Source organism: Pogona vitticeps, chromosome 8, assembly GCF_051106095.1.
Source record: "Pogona vitticeps strain Pit_001003342236 chromosome 8, PviZW2.1, whole genome shotgun sequence".
Lineage (NCBI taxonomy): Eukaryota > Metazoa > Chordata > Lepidosauria > Squamata > Agamidae > Pogona > Pogona vitticeps.
The window spans coordinates 19,150,119-19,168,032 of NC_135790.1; the positions used below are offsets into that span (position 1 = coordinate 19,150,119).

At 41.2% G+C, this 17,914-nt stretch overlaps 1 long non-coding RNA gene across 1 annotated transcript in view; it reads left to right on the forward strand.

Annotated features, from left to right (window-relative positions):
• The first annotated feature begins 16,248 nt into the window (after positions 1–16,248).
• The window catches only part of LOC144584210 (uncharacterized), a 342,959-nt gene continuing 341,293 nt past the window's right edge, over positions 16,249–17,914 (forward strand). The window contains exon 1 of the long non-coding RNA XR_013538321.1: positions 16,249–16,810. This is a non-coding gene — a long non-coding RNA (uncharacterized LOC144584210). The remainder of the gene's footprint in view (positions 16,811–17,914) is intronic.

Below are 17,914 nucleotides of genomic sequence, written 5' to 3' on the forward strand. Positions count from 1 at the left end.
AGAAAGTGTCCACTCAGAGACAGTGCCCTGGATTCTCTGCCCTTTCTCCTCTAGGTGGTGCCTCTGAGTAGACGCCCCCTGGAGGAGGTATGGTGGGGAAGTGCTGAACACTTGTTTGCCCAAAGGGCAAATCAGCACGAACCAACAAATCGATACTTTGCGCCCATCTCAAATGATAGTCCATCTTCCTCAGGCTGAGCACTAAGATTTTGTGGATAGTTCAGAAAAAAAACCTGTGTAGTAGAGTCCCAAAGTTTCATGGCGGTTGTTCCGTGCCTGGACAGCTTCTTAAGGTGAGTTCATATGCAGTCTGTAGATGGTTTGTGGGGGAGTATGGTTTCAAACTCCTCCCCAGGCAGCCTTTGTTTGGAATTTACTCACCAAGTCTTCAAACAAAGAGCAGCCAAGGGATTTGCACCTCATCACCCCTCCCCTCAGCTTCTTCTGAAAGTCAAGCTTTCTTTTTGGTTGGGGAAAAAGACGAGGCAGCAACACCGCCAGACTTCATGAAAGACTGGGGTTGAAATTTATTTTAACACCGGGAGAAGCCAATTTAGCCAAATCAAAGCCAGATCAATAGTGTTACCTGGTGGGTGTTTTCCTCCATTTGCAGTGCTGCTTGGCAGATGTTGACGTTGTTCTCCAGTCGGAGCCCTGGGTGGCCATTTCAGAGTACGGTTCACAGTTCAGAAAAAAAAAATTAGAAAAAGGCTGTGTGGTCTAAAAAAACATGCAGGAGCCTTTAGACAACTTTAAAACCAACCAAACAGCAGTAACACAATATTTTTAGAGGAAGGAAAAGAATATGTTAAAGGCCAATACATCACGCCTCCATCCAAAGCCAGTCCCTTCTGCTTCTGATTCCTTATTCCCCAAATCTCCTGATTCTCTGTGTCATACCATTAACCCTGGCTATAAATCAGTCAAAGAGGCTAGAGTGAATTTGGTGACTCTTCCTAATTAGAGTGTGTGCGCATGAATATGTTACATTCAAAATTAGCAGTTTCTTGGTTTCCAGGAAGGCTTTTCTTTCAGGGGCAAATCTTTCTCCAATAAAAAAAAAAGAGCACTCATATGTCAATGTAGGAGTTAAATTTGTCAGATGAAACACTGGGAACACCCAAGAACAACTGTACACTAATTTGGGAAACTGAGTGTATTTGGTTGTGTGTGTCTCTCTCTCTCTCTGTGTGTGTGTGTGTGTTTGTTTGTTTTTTGATTGGCCCATCCCTAAGAGCTGTTTTTCCCTCTCCTGGGTGACAGAATTGTGTATTCTACACTGGCTGCCCTGCAACCATTAAACTGTGCTGTTGACTCTGGGTATGGTGAAGGGCACTATCCCATTGCCGTAGCTGAAGACGGATGCAAATGCCAATTCAGCCAGCTTTTTTATGTGGACCTGAAGGGTGCTATTAGGTTTTTTATTTTGGGTAACAAACCATCTCAGGCTGGCCCTGCTCCAGGACTAGGTGCTTCAGAACCTTCCTTAGATGCAAGGACCTTGGAAGGGGCCTTAACTGCAATCATAGTGCCAGTTAGCCTGCCCGTCTACACACTCTTGTATTACCTACTTTGTTCAGTAGCAGCTCCTGTGACCCCAGGCATTAAACATTCTTCACATCACCTTATGGTGCAGTGCCATCATGAATAACGACACAGGTACGGATTTTCTGCTCCCCTACAAGCAATTAATACAGGTACTGAAAACCCTCCTGGTAAAGCAGAATAAAAATCAAGGTAATTACCTAACTAGGCATTCTCAAGAGTGGTTTGACAGGAAATGTCTGGAAACCAAACGGGCATTCAATTCCGCGTATCAGACATACTGAACGGTTCCCAGTTGTGACACCCTCTCATTTTGGCTACACATTCTAGAGCTTTAAAAAATCATACAAGACTTGGCCTGAAGTCTATGGAAAACTCATGAGAAGTAAATATATACCGTATTTTTAACACTATAAGACACACTTTTTTCCACAAAACAAGGGTGTGTGTGGAAAGTCTGTGCGTCTTATGGAGCGAAGAAAACAGATTATTTTTTCCTGTTTTCTTCTCCTAAAAATTTGGTGCATCTTATGGAGAGGTGCGTCTTATGGAGTGAAAAATACGGTATGTTTTTTTTTAAATTTAGGGTCCCATAGGACTTTTTGAGTTTTTTTCCCCCCCATTGCCTGCTACCCCAGTCTTTAACCTGGTAATCCCAAAGATAAGGTATAGGATATTCTACATGCCAAAGACTATCTGGTCTCTCTCCAAGTTCAATAGATGGAATGATCACTCCTAACAATGGCCCATAACTATTGCCAGCTTGGCACAATTACTGCCAAGTATACCAAGCACATTTTAATGTGCATTGGCACACAGCATGAAACCCCTGCTTGCAGTCCAGGTCATTTCATTCCAGATTTCTGCCAAAACAACACCATGGTGATTTCATCACATTTAAATAATTCCTCCTCATCTAGAAACAGCGGTGGGGAGTGCCTGATCAGTAATGCACAGTTGAAAAGTCACAGTTTCTAACACAGGCTCTGTTCTCTGAGCTGTACCCACAGCGCTGTGCATCATCATCATCACCTTAACATCCCTCTTGAAGCAGCAGGACCAGACAATTACACTGAAGCTCAAGGGAGCCCCCTGCAGGCCTGACAAGTCCCTTGCTGTCTGAGGGAACCTCTTCCGTTTGCTTGCTTTCCAGAGTGATGAACGCTCCTTTCCTCCTCGGACCTTGTTCATTTGCCACTTGTCATTCCTATCCGCAGGTCCCTATGGCAGAATTATAACAAACTGCTTGATCTCGACGCAAATCCTCCTAAACATCTGCTTTGTTTCAACTGAGATGCAGTCTGACTTCATAGCAGGCACCTTGCTTTCTGGGCTCAATCTTTTCACTCATTTAGAATCCAAAGGCACATATGATCCACATATTACATAAGGCAAAAACGGATTCAAATGATTCTCCAGGCCATGCCTTTTCTTTTCAGAACCATCCGCAAATAAGTTGTTATTTTGGGGGTAACATGAGACCTCCTTCCTCCGTGTTCGAGGAGAGGTCATTAGAAAAAATTCTGCTTCAGTTTTGTGACAAAACATGATCTGCTATGTGGTAAATTGAAATTTGCTGCATGTAGGCAGAAGAGGAAACAGCTGTTTTCTACAAACTGGAAACAGAAGCTTTTAAATAAAACTATGCGTGGATTTCTGATCTGATTTGGAGGCCAACTTGGGGTTTTATCATGTGCCATAATTCTGACTTATGGTGACCCTTTTCAGGTAGAGATCTCTCAGGAGTGGTTTGCCATGCCCTTATTCTGGGGGCAGCCATGGGACTGTGCAGCTTGCCCAAGGCCACACAGCTGGCTCTTCTTCCTGGAGGCACAGTAAGGAATCAAACTCCCAACCTTTGGCTATGCCGTCAGAAACTGAAAGCACGGAGCTATTCAGCCAGCCACTTCTACATGTCGCCTGCTACAAGTCAGTTTGTAAACCTCCCATTCACTTGCATTGAAAACATTGAAAAGTTTTGAAGTGATGCACAGGAAATCTGAAGACAAGTTAAACTCTGAAGAGGACAAGAGACAAGTCTCAAGCAAATTGTTTTAGAGTTCTTTATATGACAGCACCTTTAACTTTTGCTTTATTTCAAAAGAAAACAAAAGGAAAACAAAAGGCTGAAGCAGTTTGTGTCACATGTGAATAAATGTGCTCCACATAAATCAGTCTATAAATCTGTTCCACTTCACCATGGAATCAAATATGGCCATTTGGCTTTGATCTAGAGTTCACAGAAATTTATCAAAAGCAGACTGGTTCAGCCAGTAAGTTGGAATTTGGTGCACAATTCTACTTTTCAAATATTCTAGTAAAGTTTATGTCAGGATACACACCTTTCCACTTTTATTTATGTGCTTGTTACGTTTTTATGCCTTTCCACAACAAAGTATCACTCCAAAAACGATAAAAACAAGCAAATAGAAAATCAACCAACACGGCAAGATCTATAGGAAGACTGTTAAAGTTCTCACAATACTATACTGTCTGTGCATTTAGGCAGCATGGGGAAAAAAACTCAGCATGCATTCTAACATACATACTGTATGTATAGCTTCTATACACAAAACAAAACCCCCAACAAAGCAGAATCTGGAAAAGTTATTCCACACACAACCCCAGCTAAAATTCCTTGAATTGCCCGGCCAAGACAAACCACTGTTTCAAGCTGCACAAGTCAACCATTTCTTTCTTGCATAATGGAATTCTACATGTGTAACATGCATGCCAAAAGTCTGCGTAGTGCAACTGATAACATGCATACATTATTGCGATGGTGTAGGAAAAAAGTGTGCTAGAAATCAAATCGAATCAATCAATCAATCAACCAATCAACCAATCAATGTGTTGGACTAGGATTCAAGAGACCTGAGTTTAAATACCCATTCAGCTATGCAAACTAACTGGGAGGTGGCATTGGTAAAACCATGCCTTAAAGCAGTGGTTCTTAACCTTGGGTTACCCAGGTGTTTTTGGACTGCAACTCCCAGAAGCCTTCACCACCAGCTGTGCTGGCTGGGGTTTCTGGGAATTGCAGTTCAAAAACACCTGAGTAACCCAAGGTTAAGAATCACTGCCTTAAAGGGTGCAAATGCTTCCAAGCTCAGATACTTGGCAGCCATTCTAGAGTCATCTTAAGTTTTTTTTTTTTTTTTAATTGATGGCATGTAGCACAATGTATGTCTGGAACCCTTTGGTTGGATGGCAGAGAAATATTCAGAAATAAATGTGGAATTATGGTGCACAGTAGCTATGGAGGCGGGGCTAGACCAAAGAAGTTCGAAGCCCTCCCCCTCCTGCATTCATTAAACATGTTAGGCTATCAAGAGGACTTCCCTCTTTTTAACCATTATTCTTGCCAACTTTCCATTTCCCTTTCCATGTGTAAACACAAAAAAATTGAAAGATGAGAGCCAGTCCTCTGAAGAAAGCATGCTCAGAAGTTGCCTGCCTCTCTTGGCAGCGAAGGGGGCCCTTGATTGCTCAGTGATTTTACAACTGCATAATTGAGTAGATAAAGTTGTTATCAGCTTCAAATGCTCTGCAGCTTTCTTTTCTGTGTCCCTGAAGGTAGCTTGATATAAGGAGTCTTGACACTGTATGTAACAGGCTTCTCTCCCCCCGCCTCTAAATTGGATTTAATCTCAGTCTCTCGACTTTACAGTTTTCTTCAGAATGCCAATATGAGTTTGTATGTCGAACATACGGAGGATGTTCCGGTGCCAAGCATGGGATAAAAGCAATAGCACGAGGGAAATCCTCCAGTTTTGAAAAGACAAGAGTAGTAGGAAATAAGTTATGCCATGAATCAGAATGGACCACCTTGGTTCAGTCAGAATAGTAAATAGTAATCAAGACAGAAAATGGAGTATGAATGATGCTCAATAGGAGGTGTGCAATCTGGAATGTGGTGGCACTGCTGGTTAAACCGCAGAAGCCTCTGTGCTGCAGGGTCGGAAGACCAGCAGTTGTAAGATCGAATCCACGTGATGGAGTGAGCTCCCATCGCTTTGTCTCAGCTCCTCACCAACCTAGCCATTTGAAAGCATATAAAAAGGCAAGTAGATAAATAGGTGCCACCAAGGTAATGGCATTCTGTGTCTAGTCATGCTGGCCACGTGACCACGGAAACTGTCTACGGACAAAGCGCTGGCTCTACGGCTTGGAAACGGGGATGAGCACTGCCCCCTAGAGTTTGAAACGACTGGACTAAATGTCAAGGGGAACCTTTACCTTTACCTAATCTAATCTGAACCCAAATATTTCCTGTGCAGGTCAAGACCAACCTGCCATAAGCTGCTTTGGACATGGCTTGAACTGATTTGTTTTTGAGTTTTCGAAAGCATTTGTATGTTTTTTGATTTGGGGGAAAATACCTGTGAGTGGAGAAAATAAAGGACTATGGCCTGGGGTGGGGGATTCCTATGCACTACATCAGTTCTGAGGATGTTGTGGACTTCCAGTGTGTATATCTGCTGCATACTATCCTTCCTTCCATGACGCTACACAGCAGTGGGCACCAAAATTTACCAGCAGCCAGAAAATGGTGTAGAAGGGGAAATAGCCTCTAATAGAAATGGGCAAGAACCAGAAAACTAGAGGTTCATGATGGTTCATCGTTTGTGACTACCCATGAACCATCACAAATGCCCCCCCCCCCAAATGAACCAGTGTATGGTTCACATTTTAGGTTCATGCCAGGCGGGACTACCCTTCCTGCTGTCCTGTCACCTCCTCTGCCACCACTGCCATAATCAGAGATAGCAGGCTGGCTTCCCTTCCCAGATCTGGCTACTGCCTTTCTGCATGGACCTGCTGCACAAATGGGGAAAAAACTTCAGTGCTTTGTTTTGCTTTGGAAAAACAGGGTACCTAAACTGGATTGCCAACAAAGCAGCCCAATTCATCCTTTTCTTCTGGTTTGTGGTTCTGTCTGTATCCATCTCTAGACTCTAGTGCTATTTTGACCTATCAAAGCCAGCTCAGTGGGCAGCCATCTGTCTTGCATTCACAGCCACATATCATCAAAGTGTAATGGAGACTCAGTGCAGCTAGAACTACCTAAAGGGAGGAGGAGGAGGAGGAGGAGGAGGAGGAAATGTTAGAAAGGGGCCCATCTAGGAAGCAATGTAGCCTCCTTCTCCTTTCCATGTCTAGCTCTAAGATCGCTGTTGAGATGGGTGGATAGGAATACATCAAGAGTCTTCCTCAGTGACTAGGGTTTCTGGGGAAGCTTTTTGGCTTTTGTTGGATCTTTGACTCTCAGTCTCCTTCTACTTTGTGACCAGAGTATATCTTTGAGGCAACCATTATAGTCTGAAGTCAAAGGGCCAAGCAAGAGGAAAGCAGGAAGAAAAGGAAGAAAGCAAGGTCATGACACCCGCCCTTTTTCATGCATCGTCAGTAATTTGGAAGCCTGGTACATTCTGAGAGAGTTCCCTCTTTTTTAAAAAAATCAATGAAAAAAAGGCACTTGGAACAATAGATCTTGACGCAATGTTGGGAAAATGAGAACATGACACCATCTCTAGGGTAAAGCCTTGTGGGTTCAAGCACGTTTCCATGATGGCAGCTATGAGGAGGTGTCAGTCAGAGCTGTTCTCTTAGATCAGATTGAACCATGGAAGAACCCATGCCCCTCAGGCAACTAGAGTAGCAGTTTATATGTCAAGCTAATGAACTTAGATCTCTCAGAAAGGTTATGCACACAGGTGCTTTAAAGCTCACGTTGGCACCGTGCCCCTTAATTGCGCTCATTTTAATACACCTTTTAGATAATTCATCAGCCACCAGAGGAATCAGGTTGCTAAATCTCTGTCTCCCTCAGCTTCATCTGCTGGAATAATCATAGGCAGCTTCTGAGTTGGCCAAAGAAGCTGGTCTTGAAGCCCATTGTACTCCAGATTCGTCCGGACAATCAGCTTCTGCTGGAATAATCATAGGCAGCTTCTGAGTTTGCCAAAGAAGCTGGTCTTGAAGCCCATTGTACTCCAGATTCGTCCAGACAATCAGCTTCTGCTGGAATAATCATAGGCAGCTTCTGAGTTGGCCAAAGAAGCTGGTCTTGAAGCCCATTGTATTCCAGATTCGTCCAGACAATCAGCTTCTGCTGGAATAATCATAGGCAGCTTCTGGGTTGGCCAAAGAAGCTGGTCTTGAAGCCCATTGTACTCCAGATTCATCCAGACAATCAGCTTCTGCTGGAATCATCATAGGCAGCTTCTGAGTTGGCCAAAGAAGCTGGTCTTGAAGCCCATTGTATTCCAGATTCGTCCAGACAATCAGCTTCTGCTGGAATCATCTTAGGCAGCTTCTTGGTTGGCCAAAGAAGCTGGTCTTGAAGCCCATTGTACTCCAGATTCATCCAGACAATTCAGCTTCCACTGGAATAATCATAGGCAGCTTCTGGACATAGCAGAGCACACTCTGTCTCCTAATGTTCTGAGGTGTCTCTTCCAGCCCTGGGTATTTTATGTCTGGGTGAAAATATTCCTCACTGGATCTTCGGTGCTACAACACTTGATTTACACATAATCACATATTCAGACTCTCATAGTATGAGGGGCATCTGAGTGCAAAAATGATACAAAACATATTAAAATAAGTCACATTTGGGGGGCTTGTGCTATGAGAATACTTACATCTGTCATAACACGCAGTCTCAGCATCCCAGAATCCCAGGTGGGGGTCGGAGGGGTAGGTAGAACATCTGGATTCACTGAGTTCCTCAATCACCTACAAAATGTTCAGTGTATCTTGTTTATTTATCCTAGTTTTGTTTCATCAGTTTCCATTTCTCCAAAGTGTCTGAGGATAAATAGAACGAACCTGTCTTTTATCTCTGAGAAGCTCCTTTTAAAAATAGACACAAACTAATTCTGAACAAAGTTCATGTTGGCAAGTTTTAAATACCCGTAAATACACTTGGCCTGTCAATAGCCTTACTGTTCCAACAAAAATATATAAATTCTAATTAATTTTTCACAAAGCAACTTCTCTCTTCTCTCCCTTCTTGCATGCACCTGTTAACAGACAGTTTAGCCATTGTAGCATCATCAGCCTCCCTGCATTTCCATTCCCTTGTGCATAGAACTTTTGTCAGTTCTCCAATAATTTTGCATATCAAATACTCAGTGCCGCAATCATATATGACATCCTTTCTTTAGATTCTTCTTTTATATCTCTAGTGCATCGGAGGGAATGTAATAAATCAAGATTCTGATTGAATCCTTTTAGCAAAACATTATTTCCTAGAATATATGTGTAATAGATTTTGCTAATGAACATGTCCACCCTTTCTTGCAGGGGGAAAAAAAAGAGGCTTTCATAAATTGTTCCCACATGGGGATATACTTTCCAATACTATTATGTGGTTTATATGAGACAATATAGCATTTTGTCATTATTCTAATACACGTTTCTCTTAATATGAAACACAAAAGGATGGGGAGAAAATAGTGTACTTCCAATGTATCTCCATTCATCATAATATATTAACCATACTCATTCTCTCTCTCTCTCTCTCTCTCTCTCTCTCTCACACACACACACACACACACACACACACACACCTCTCTCTCTCTCTCTCTCTCTCTCTCTCTCTCTCACACACACACACACACACACACACACACACACACACACACACACACACACACTTTTCTCCTTCACATTCATTTCAGGCATTCCTCATTTATTTATTTTAAGCGGTATGCCTTCCTTTAAAGTTATTTTTTTTCTTTCATGTCCCAGTATAAAATGTGATGGAGAACCCAAATTTTAGGCTACCCTTCCATCAAACACCATAATATATATCAATATCCCTAGTTACTGAAACAGAGAACTAGTAAATGCTATAACATTGACTGACCTTGGAGCAGAACAATGACTCACATCAAAACATGGCTGGAATAATGCAAAAAGATATGAGCCTACTTTGGTCAGATCATTGTACTACTAAATCTAGTAACAGGAGCCAAATTGCAGCAGGTTCCCAAGATCTTATACAAAGGGCGTGTCCAGTTTTATTGTCTGATATCCTGTTACCAGTTGTATCACCAAAGAGAGAGGCAGCCAGATCTCTGCAATAGCTTGGGTGCCAAAACAGAAAAATGCATTCTTTTAAATGCCTATGGAATATACCTTTGCTCTCCCTATAGCGGAACATCCACGAGGAGGAGGAACCCAGTTCAGTGATAAAGCACCTGCTTTCCAAGATTCCAGATTCAGTTCTAAGCTAGTCCACTTATGGTAAGGAAGGAATTCAGAAGAGCTGCTGCCAGTCAGTGTAGGAAATATCAAGCTAGATGGAGCAAGGGTCTGACCCAATGGAAGGAAGCATCCAAACTCCCTTTGATGACTTGAAACTTGGCTTGACCATGGCCAATACCATGTAGGGTGATGGGTTCTTCTTATGTGTCCATATTTAGAGTCATTCATAACTTCAAAATGAACATCTAACATCTCTAATTTGGTATGGAAATGGAACAAAAGACTTTGACATGAGTAAAATAATGGCATTCCATGGCCCCCATACAGTGGTGCCCCGACTTACGAATGTCCCAACTTACGACCATTTCGAGTTACGACCAGCTCTGGCCGCAAATTTTTGCTTAGACTTGTGGCCTGAACTTCAATTTATGATCAAAGAAAGGCAGGGGGGAAAGGCAAGGAATTCAAATTGCTAACCATTGGTAGGCGAAGAGGCTGCTTCTTTGTAGCTGTTTTACCCCAACAGTTAGAGTGAGTGTGATCGGAGGAGGCTTGGGACTGCCTGGTAAGGTAAGGTGCTGCTTTCTGCTTTTTAAAAACTGCTTTGTGTGGGTTTTGCAGGGTGGGTTTGGGCTGGGGAGGGTTATGTTTCTGTGCTGTGTTCTTGTTTTGTTTTTTGGTGATTTTTTTTTGCAACCCCAGTGCCTTCCGATGGGGCTTGCCCTGTTGTTTATTTTGATTTGTTTGTTTTTTTTAAAGCCCCAGTGCCTTCCGGGCTTGCTCTGTTTATTTTTGGTAAATTTTTTTGCAGCCCCAGCCCCTTCCGATGGGACTTGCTCTGTTGTTTATTTTTGATTTGTTTGTTTTTTAAGCCCCAGCACCTTTGGGGCTTGCTCTGTTTATTTTTAGTCATTTTTTTCAGCACCAGCGCCTTCCAATGGGGCTTGCTGTGTGCTTTATTTTTTGTTTGTTTTTTTAAAGCCCCAGTACCTTCCAATGGGGCTTGCTGTGTGCTTTATTTTTTTAAAAAACCCCAGTGCCTTTCGATGGGGCTTGCTGTGAGTTTTTTTATTTATTTTATTTTTTTGGTAATCCCCCCCCCCCCCGGTTGCAATGGATTAATCATGTTCTGATCATTTCGAGTTACGTCCATCTTCTGGAACGGATTATGGGGCACCACTATATTTCAAAAATTGCCCTAGTCAAATAAAAGCAAAGCGTGCTGCTTATATACCGCCCGATAGCACCTCTGGGAAGTTTACAAGTTTATTAGGCAGGCTACACATTGCCCCCCCAAGCGAGCTGGGTCCTCATTTTACTGACCTTGGAAGGATAGAAAGCTGAGTCAGCCTTGAGCCGCTACCCGGGATTGAACCCCAGGTCGTGAGCATAGTTTTGACTGCAGTACAGCAGTTTAACCACTGAGGCTCTTTTAAAATAACTTTTGTAAATGTGCCAGGTGACACTTCTGAGTATTTTTCCATGTACAGAGTGTTACAGTTATCCATCTTTCTCACAGTATATGACTGTCCTTCCTGTAGAGAAAGCCTAATATAATGTTAGCTTTCTAACCTTATGATCATTCTTTTTTAAAAAAAAAATCACAAATCTTTTGAATTTTGCAATGCAATTGTCAATTTTAAAAAGAACTCATAAGCATGAATTTATAATTGCAATGCAAGAAGGTAAAATAAGCTTACACATGCATACTCATAGAGGAATTATGTTCAGCAACACATAATATATCTCCAAAATATATATATTTGAATATGTATTTAGATATACATTTATATCCAAATCACATAGGGGTTTTTAACTGCACACATTAATATGGAATGCGGACAGAATAGATTATTAATGAACACATGCAGAACTGACATAGTTTGAAAGTAAACTGACCCGTGCGGTAATTGGAAGTACAAATTAGAGCTGGTTTATTTCTTCATCCTCACAGAATCTCATCAGACAGTGTTATCTGGTTAGCACCCTCCCATCCCTTCAGATTTCAGGAGATAAGTGTGAGTCCTAGGTGTAGAACATTGTTATGTTATGTGGTGGATGTCTCAGCAGAAAATATAAAATAGTGGATATGTATGGCATACAATTTTAAAGGCCAATGTGGTGAATTCCAGTAGCAGCAGATTTAAAGTATACACAAAAATGCAGAACAGAAAGGGTGTGTCTGAATATGTTTATATGGCATGCCCTGAACATGTGAGAATGTACAGTGATGCCTCGCTAGATGATGATAATCCATTCCTCTGAAATCGCTGTTTAGTGAAATCATTGTCTAGCGAAAAGCATTTCCCCATTGGATTGTATTGAAATCTGTTTAATGCGTTCCAATGGGGAAGAATCGTCGTTGTCTAGCGAGGATCAGCCATAGGAAAGCCGCTTTGCGAACCACCGATCAGCTGTTTAAATCACTGTCTTGCAAAGCTTAGGTCCCAAAAACACCTGTTTGCGAGTGCGGAGGGAGCTGTCAAAATTGTTGTCTAGCGAAAATCGGTTTGTGAAGCAGGGACCAAACATTGTCCAGTGAAATAGGAATCACTGTTTTGCGAATTGCTATAGCGATCGTAAAAAGCCAATGTCTAGCAAAAAAACCTGTCATGCGGGGTAACTGTCTAGTGAGGCACCACTGTATGGCCAAATAGAGGGTTGTCGTTCTCTAGGATTTCAGGTACAAATCTTAAACCATGCACCCCGAAACCTGAGTGGCAGGCAACCCTAGTGAAAAGTGAAGCTCAATAAACTTCTTTATCAAAACAATGTTTTCAGCTTTAGTTCATCTAGATATTCCGTGACAGGAAAAAGTAACCCCTGTGTGACTTTGTGAAATACAACATAGCTTAAAAAAAAAAAAAATTTGCCCTTTCGGGATAACTTGTTCCATTATTCCCACAGTCTTCTTTTATTCAAACAACAACAAAACAAATCTATAAAATTAAGTGATCACACTGGCAAACAATGTTGTAGACTTTTAATTATGCAAATATGTCACGACAGCCCCGTCACAATAATCTGTTAAAAGGAAGTAACACGAAACCCTGCAGCCAAAAAGAAATAACAATGAAAACGCGATCTGCTACTCTGCATCTCTGTTGTGCAACCGAATTTAGGATCAAGCACGATGAACCCAAACACAGGATGAAAGGAGTTAGCACTGAGAAATTATCAGAAAGAACCAAACATCACAGGAACTGAAGCATCTGAAAACATATGGGAAAAAAATTGAAAAAACTGACATCAAACACGGTGTCTGACTTTATGTAGCTGAGTGTGGAAGTATGTATGTATGGTACAGTGTGTTCAAAGATTATTCTACAGTGGTGACTCACTAGACGATGATAATCCATTCCACTGAAATAGCTGTTTAGCAAAATCATTGTCTAGTGAAAAGCATTTCCCCATTGGAATGCATTGAAACCAGTTTAATGCATTCCAATGGGGAAGAATCATCGTTGTCTAGCAAAGATCGGCCACAGGAAAGCTGCTTTGCGAACCGCCGATCAGCTGTTTAAACTGCTGTCTTGCAAACCTTAGGTCCCGAAAACACCTGTTTGCGAGTGCGGAGGGAGCTGTCAAAATCGTCGTCAAGCGAAAATCGGTTTGCGAGGCAGAGGCCAGACATTGTCCAGCAAAATTCCCCCATAGGAATCACTGTTTTGCGAATCGCTATAGCAATCCCAAAAAGCCAATGTCTAGCAAAAAAACTGTCATGCAGGGTAACTGTCTAGCAAGGCACCACTGTGCTTATTTAGTCAAAGGGAACGAAAAACCAGTAAAACTGGGCAACTTCCTTTTTTTAAAAAAAAGCAAGGAGAGAATGGTATGGTAGCTACTAAACTACATACAAGCCACCTTGGGTTCTTTTTAAGGAGAAAGGTGGGGTGAATATATTTTAAATAAATAAATAATTAGCAATTGTAGCTGTCTAGATAGCATAATGAAGTAGGGGGTACCTGTCTACAGAACCAGTTGTGTTTTTCAGGAGAACAGCCAGCCTATGTAGCTTTGGGCAAGCTGAACAGTCCCAGAGCTTCCCCAGAAGAAGGGACTGGTAGTTAACTTCAGATAGCTTTATAGCTAGAAAGCCCAACAAAGAGTTGGCAGAAGTCAGAATTGTCTTGATGACCCATCATCATCATCATCATCATCATCATCATCATCATCATCATGGTGGAAATTGCTTCATCCACATTTTTAAAACACTTGAACCAGTTCGTACATCCGAGACTAGTATGTATTTCATATGAGTCACTGATATTCTTCAGGACGCATACTTCTCTGAATTTTGTGACACAGTTCTAAGCTCATAAATCACATACAAGAATGCGTGGTGTTGGATATTTCATGAGAACATAGGAAGTTGCCTTATACTGAATGAAACCATTGATCTATCTTGCCTCCAAGTGGCAGTGGGCGTCCATGAATTCAAGGAGATTTCATTTCAAGCTGGAACGGGCATTCCATGGAAATTGCCCATCTAAGTACTAGCCTAACCAGGTCCAACTCCCTTTGGCTTTCTAAATCAAACAAAATCAGGTATTTTCAGGGTGACGTGGTGGCACAACTTAGGAAAAGTTGTGTACTAAGGAAAATGACAGTTTTCATGAATGTGTGCGTTTAGTTGGCAGGACTGATGTACAATATGGACAGAAGAGCTTTAGGGATTTAAGTGTCGGTAGTGCGAACACAGACTGGATATAGACCAATATGTCAGTCCCTAGAACAGCCTTGTTGATTACATTGCCCTGCTGGACTTGACTGTTCCAACATTTGGTAACCTGCAAGTGTGCCTTAAATTAGCGGCCTGAACTTGCAAAACTTTCTTAAAAAGAAAGTGAATGCCAATCACAAAAATACCTTCAAGGGTGAAGATACTGCATTTGCCCGTTCCTCTTAGTGCTTCTTTTCATTAAATTGCAACACATATTGTACTGTCTTCAGCGTCTTTAGGCACCCGTCTTCAGCTTTGCTAATATTGAGCATTGTTTACATTTAATAAACTTCTATAATCAATTACAACCTCTGTCGTCAATTGACAGATCTAGTCAAAATAATAACCTTGCCAATAGGCTTGTTATCACTTCTGTCAGCAACAGCTGACATTTCCTCCTACCTAGATACCTGTGATGAGCTCTAGTGATATGGATTTAACAATAGGTATTAGATTTTCTTCCTCCCCTGCACACCCCTGTGACAAAAATTCTGTTGCTGCCAGAGGAAGTGATGCCTGGATCATTTGTTTCTTGGCTCATGGTCTCGATTCAAGATCTGCTCTTAACCCAACCTGCCCCTCACCTAGATTACCTTATTCAGTAACAGTTATTTAATACAATATGGTCAGTTATGTGCCGGCAGGTCAGCCCTGACTTATACAACATACAGTCTCTAATTCAGTCACAAGCTCTTAAGAGCTCCTAAAGAGTTAAGGAAACTTTTAACTCTTAAGTAGAACATTGAGTAGGAAAGAAAAAAAAAGAAAAAGAAAAGAAAAAAAGGGGGGGGGCAAATGAACTTAAGAAGAAGAAGCCAGTTCATCCAACCATCAAATGAGTCAGCAGAAATCTTGGAGCATTTATTTCTGTTTTCAAAGCATTTTACCCCCTCCTTCCCTCCTCTCTCTGTTTCTCTTTTCCCCAAAGGCATTTGCATTTCAGAGTGTTTGCAGTTCTTCTTTCTTACAGATAATGTTCAGCTTTTATTAAACCTGGGATTCCAGTTCTAGATAGCAGAGAAAAGATCAGAGCTCTTTCCACCCACCCAGTTTTATGTTTTCTTTTTAGCCATCAGTTGAATCATATACTTCAAGCTTTGGCATTTAGATGACAAGCAGGTTAAGAAAATAACTGCATTGTGAAGAAAAGACATTTCTTGCCAACAGTTTTAGGCTGTGTACACTATTGTTAAAGCTAGGACATCCTTCTTTTAGAATGAGCATGGAGAGTATGGAGAGATACCTGTGTGTAGTGGCTTGTTTTCAGTACTTTTGTGAGCTTTTCTTCTTTTCCCCACATCTATCTATGATGATGTTGTGATGTTCTGCTTATACTTCATTCTCACCTTCAATTTCATAAAAAAAGAGATTGGGAATAATCAGTGACAAACATCATTTCGGTACGTTCAGTGTGATGTTTTGTGATAGCAGTGTCAAGAATAATTGGCCAATTCCTCATTCTCATCTATTTACACTATCTTGACACTATAAGACTCTTCTGCAAAGAGATTCTTCATTAGGAGAGCAAGATAAGGTGTGCTTCTTTCCTTCATCAAGATTTCTGCAATTTGCTGATGGCAGCTAGAATTCTGTTGTGATTTTACTCATGGAAAGGTTATGGTGGTTAATTAACAAGGTGTCAGTCATAAGATCCAGAGCACAGTCAGCATATGACTGGTATTTATTTTTATTTATTTATTTGATTTATGCCCCGCCCATCTGGCCTATAAGACCACTCTAGGCGGCTTTTTTTTAACAGTGGGGTCTCTACTTAAGAACTTAATCCATATTGGAAGGTGGTTCTCAAGTGGAAAAGTTCTTATGTAGAATCTGCATTTCCCATAGGAATGCATTGAAAACCATTTAATCTGTATCTGCTCTTTTCCGTCCATAGAAACTAATGGGAAGCTGCTATTCCGCCTTCTACCACTAGAGGGGGATATTTTTTCTTTTTTTTCCCCTTAGGTCAGGGAACAGTTTTAAAAGCACTTCTGACAAAGCTAATTTTGAAGCAATGGACTGAAAACCAATTAATCTGTTCTGGCTGTTTTTTTGTTATGTAGAGGTGCGTTCGTACATTGAAGCATTAGTTCCCATAGGAACTAATGCAAAGCTGGTTAATACGTACTCTACCACTAGGGGGAGAACTTTTTTTTAACCTAAGATGACCTAAGGTTAAAAAAAGAGCAGGAAAGTTTTTTTTTCCTGTTCTTATCTTGGATTTTTGTTCTCAAGTAGAAGCAAAATTTAGCAAATGGAGCTGTTCTTAAGTGGAATTGTTCTTAAGTAGGGACGTTCTTAAGTAGAGACCCCACTGTACTTAAAGTTTTTAAGTAGCTTTTTTTAAACTTAAAGTTCACCATATCAACTTGAACAATGTTGCTTTCTTTGGAATAAAATTATTACAAAATTCTGGCCAAGGCCCCTGTAATGGTCTGCATAAATTTAGTGGGTTTTCCCTTTTGAGAAGCAAAGGATACACACATATCAAAAACAAAAGGACTGCCTGATTAAAAGATACAACCAACCCATCCAGTCCTCCTTATTATCAGAACTCCATGAAATAAACAATTGTAACTTCGAGTAATGTCAGCATAATTCTGCAATTTACATAGGAGCTTCATGGTGCAGTGGCTAAACTGCTGTATTGCAGCCAAAACTGTACTCACAACCCAGGGTTCAATCTCAGGTTGACTCAGACGTCTATCCTTCCAAGGTTGGTAAAATGAGTACCCAATTCACAGGGGAGGCGGCAATGTGTAGCCTGCATAATTAACTTGTAAATTGCCCAGAGAGTGCTTGAAGCACTATGGGGTGGTATATAAGCCACACGCTTTGCTAGTTTAAAAAAAAGAGAACATTTCTCAGACAGATAGCACCTGAAAATATCTTCCCTTTACACAGGGTAAGAAGGGTGTGTGTTTTTTTCAAACTTTCCCTCCTTGTGCAGAAGAGGGAAGCAAAGATCCACATACTTCTTTTTTTTAAAAAAAATCACTGGTGATCTTGAAGGGGGGGGAGAAAGTGGAGAGTTAATATTTATTAATTGCTCTGAGATTATTACTTATTTTGTCATCATTTTGGGAGTTGTGTTTGTATTTGCTAAGCTTATTTAAGAACAATTTAAAAGTAACTAACAGAAGTGCATTAGTAACAAACTAGTAACTGATGGTTTTTGTAGGCTTTTTTGGCTGTTTGGCCATGTTCTGGAGGTTTTTCTTCCTAACGTTTTGCCAGTCTCTGTGGCCAGCATCTTCAGAGGACAGGGGCTCTTCTAGCTCCTGTCCTCTGAAGATGCCAGCCACAGAAACTGATGAAATGTTAGGAAGAAAAACCTTAAGAACACGGCCAAACAGCCTGGAAAGCCTACAACAACCATTGGATCCCGGCCATGAAAGTCTTTGAGAATACATCAAACTAGTAACTCAT